Source organism: Triticum urartu, chromosome 4A (assembly GCF_056163025.1).
Source record: "Triticum urartu cultivar PI428250 chromosome 4A, HENAU_Tu73, whole genome shotgun sequence".
Lineage (NCBI taxonomy): Eukaryota > Viridiplantae > Streptophyta > Magnoliopsida > Poales > Poaceae > Triticum > Triticum urartu.
This window is the reverse complement of record NC_141876.1, coordinates 370,929,388-370,933,489: the sequence shown is the minus strand read 5'-3', so window position 1 is coordinate 370,933,489 and position 4,102 is coordinate 370,929,388. Positions and strand designations below refer to the sequence as shown.

Below are 4,102 nucleotides of genomic sequence, written 5' to 3'. Positions count from 1 at the left end.
CCACTGTATGGTTTCTTACAAGAGAGAAGCCTCTAGTGAAACCTATGGCTCCCGGGTCTATTTTCCATCATATATTTTAAGATCTATAAATCAAGAAAAATACCTTGCTGCAATTTATTTAGATTTACTTTAGTTTTCTCTTTTATTTATCTTTTATCTCTATCTATATTAGATCTCACTCTTGTTCGAGACCGTGAAGGGATTGGCAACCCTTTTTTTTCGTGTTGGGTGCAAGTGTTTGTTAGTTTGTGTAGGTGCATAGATTGGAGACTTGCTTGTGCCTCCTACTGGATTGATACCTTGGTTCTTAACTTAGGGAAATACTTAGCATCACCCTTTCCTCTTCAAGGGAAAAATCAACGCAAACTCAAGAAGTAACACCGGACCTCCTGGACATGCTTGCTCCGCTCGATGATGACCTTGGTTGCAAGGTTTTAAATAGCGGATTGGGCTCGGCATAGCGGAATGCGGATAGCGGGCAATATTGCGGGCGTTATGTCCGCGTAGCGGATTTGTAAAAACACTTGCAAATTTGAGAATATAATGTATATTTTTAACCGTTGACAACAATATGACACTTGAATTGAATAATCATCATTTATATAAGCATATAGACTGTAACTAGTCCATCCGGACAATATTCAACCATGCAAAAAAAAACTATCAGTACGACACAACACATATACACTACAATTAGTCCATTGTACAATATTCAACCATGTAACCATGCAAACAAAAACTACCAACCAACCATAAAAGTCAGACCACGACCATCACGCAAAAAAAACAGATCCAGTTCTGATCATGGAAGATGCAACCATACAAGTCAGACCACGACCATCACGCAAAAATAAACAGATCCAGTTTTGATCATGGAAGTTGCACAAGTCATCCGCCATCCTCGTCCTCTTCTCCATTCAGATCCATGTACACTTCTTGGTCTTCTTAATTACAAGTGCAGATAGTTGACTGAATTACCACTTCAGAAAAAAGAAACAAACATAAGGTATTTAACTGAATTAAAAGTGCAGATAGTTGATTTGTTTCATTTATAATTGCCAGTAAACTGAATTTGTTGATACAATACAAAAGATATTGCAAGCAAACTGAATTTACAACTGCCAGTTGCCAAGTACAAAACAAAATTACAAAAGAAATTTGACTGAATTTAGAAAGACAATAATGTGCAAGTTTCCTCAGCTACCGAGTTACAACAGAAATGGAACGTGAGGCACAACTATATAGTAACAATGTATTGTTCTATGAGCTGAGCTACCGAATGCAAACAGGGATTACCAATTCCATCTTGTGCTAGTGCCACCAACGAGATTATGGAGTGTTCTATGATCTGAGCTCCTCCTAATTAGGTCTACTGTAACTACAAGTGCTAAGTACTGACTACTAAGCTATGCATCGAATAGACTAACTGTAACTCTGCAAGTGCATCGATCGGAGAAAGGGTAAGTGCATCGAATAGACTAAGCCTAGTACAGTAACTCTGTAAGTGGATCGATCAGAGAAGCTGAGCTACAGGAGAAACTATGAATTGGTGAGTATGAACAAATAACAGAGAAAAGGTTAGCTGCCGGACAGAAGTAGTCGTCAAGCGAGGAGGTGCGGACCGGATCGGATTGGGACGTCGACTAGTAGGGCGTCGAACAGGGACCAGCGAGGGGACCTGGGCATTGAGCTTGAGCACCGCCGTCCCAGCGAGGTACTGCCCACCATCTTGCCGTGTCGTCCCGCACCGGCCAGTCGTCGACCAGGGAAAGGCGTCGAGCAAGAGCGATGAGGTGGCCGTCGTGTTGGCTGCTCCCTCAAAGACCGGCAGGGGAAGATGGGCTAGGGGAGTGGCGGCATCCGGTGATGGTGAGCCTGGATTTGCCTCTCCATCCGGCCTCCGGCGTTAGCCGCGCCGCCGCCAGGGAAGTGCCAGCCGCCCGCCGCCAGGAGAAGGGGATGGGATAATCGGATAAGAGGATTGGTGGTCTAATTTTTTTTAAGCTTTCCGCTATGCCCGCAACCGGCCTTACACAAAGGGCCGCTATTGTGGTCTGACAGCCCATATATCGGCCGCATCATGCCAAACACGCTATTACCTAGCGCAGCTTTCGACTTGTAGCAGCTGGCCTGAGCTACCGACGCTATTACTTAAAACATTGCTTGGTTGTGACAACGCCGATGGCCCGCCAGCGGTTGCGGAGAACATGTGGCAGGCCGAGGGAGTTGAGACATGGGGGAAGGGGGAAGATCGATCTAGGGTTAGCAGGGGGGTGCGGGAGCGACCTAGTAGGGACGTCGGGGAACCCTGGATGGTCGACACGCGGCCAGGGCACTGCCATGGAGTCGGGAATTGATACGTCTTTAACATATGTACGTATAATTTATGAAGTATTAATACTGTTATATTACTATTTTTGAATATTTTGCAATCATTTTATAACAACTTTATATCATTTTTGAGACTAACCTATTGACATAGTGCCTAGTGACAGTTGCTGTTTTTTACTTATTTTTACATGGCAGAAAGTCAATACCAAATGGAGTCCAAATACAGCAAAACTTTTTGAAGAATTTTGATGGACCAGAGGACACAACTTGGGCCAAAGAAGTACCAGAGGGGTGCCTCGAGGGGGGCACAACCCACCGGGGCACGCCTGGGGGCCTAGGCGCGCCCTGGTCGGTTGTGCCCACCTCGATAGCCTCCCGCACCGCCTCTTCACCCTATATATTCCCAAATATTCCAAATACCCTAGGAGAGTCGATACATCAGAAGTTCTACCGCCGCAGGCCTCTATAGCCACGAAAACCAATCTTGACCCCGTTCCGGCACCCTGCCGGAATGGGAAATCATCACCGGTGGCCATCTTCATCATCCTCTCGGCCACAATGATGAGGAGGGAGTAGTCCACCCTTGGGGCTGAGGGTTTGTACTAGTAGCCATGTGTTTAATCTCTCTCTCTCTATCGTGTTCTTGAGATGGCACGATCTTGATTTATCTCGAGCTTTGTTAATATAGTTGGATCATATGGTGTTTTGCCCTCTTTATCTTGTCGTGATGAATTGAGTTTTCCCTTTGAGATTTTGCTCTTATCGAATTAAATTGTTTTATGGATTTGAGAACATTTGATGTATGTCTTGCTATGAATACCCGTGGTGACAATGGGGTGTCATATTGATTCACTTGATGTGTGTTTTGGCGCTCAACTCATGGATTCCCGAGGTGACATTGGGGTAATCTATGCATAGGGGTCGATGCACGTTCTCGTCTTTGTTTCTCCGATAGAAATCTTAAGACACTCTTTGAGGTTGTTTATGTTGGATTGTGTATAATGAATTTGAAATTGTTTGATGCATATCGTATAATCAACTCACGAAGACTGACGGTGACATTGGAGTATCTAGGTGCCATTAGAGTTGGTTGATGTGTATCATATGGTGTTATTTTAGTATGAACTCTTGGTTAGATTGATCGTGAGGTGGTTTCGTACCCTACAAACAATTTCTTCTTATGTTCTCCGCTAGATAGGAACTTTGGAGTGATTCTTCGTCGCACGTTGAGGGATGGTTATATGATCCAATTATGTTAGCACTATTGAGAGATTGCACTAGAAAAAGTACGGACCCTAGGCCTCATTTTTAAGCATTGCAATATCGTTTGTGCTCCGTTTTATCAATTGCTACCTTGTTGTTTTTTATTGTTCCTATTACAAAAATCAATATCTACTATCATTACTACACTTGTATCACCATCTCTTTGTCAAACTAGTGCACCTATACAAATTACCATTGTATTTGGTGTGTTGGGGACACAACAGACTCTTTGTTATTTGGTTGCAGGGTCATTTGAGAGAGACAATCTTCATCCTACACCTCTCACGGATTGATAAACCTTAGGTCATCCACTTAAGGGAAAATTGCTACTGTCCTACAAAACTATGCGCTTGGACGCCGAACACGAGTCTACAAGAACAAGTTGTGTAGTAGACATCAAGCTCTTTTCTGGCACCGTTGCCGGGGACGTGAGTGCTTGGAGGTATATCTTTAGATCTTGCAGTCAAATCTTTTAGATTCTTGTTTGATCACTAGTTTCATTTATAAA

General features: G+C 43.7%; 1 long non-coding RNA gene across 2 annotated transcripts; it reads right to left on the bottom strand.

Moving 5' to 3' along the window:
* Window positions 1-583: 583 nt before the first annotated feature.
* Window positions 584-2,312, bottom strand: LOC125526440 (uncharacterized). Of its 2 annotated transcripts, none has more exons than XR_007291674.2 (2): window positions 1,592-2,312; window positions 584-980 (listed from the first exon to the last, which is right to left on the bottom strand). It is a non-coding gene; the product is annotated as an uncharacterized LOC125526440 (long non-coding RNA). The 2 variants fall into 2 exon arrangements; XR_007291675.2 differs by having other exon boundaries at window positions 1,623-2,312.
* Window positions 2,313-4,102: the final 1,790 nt, after the last annotated feature.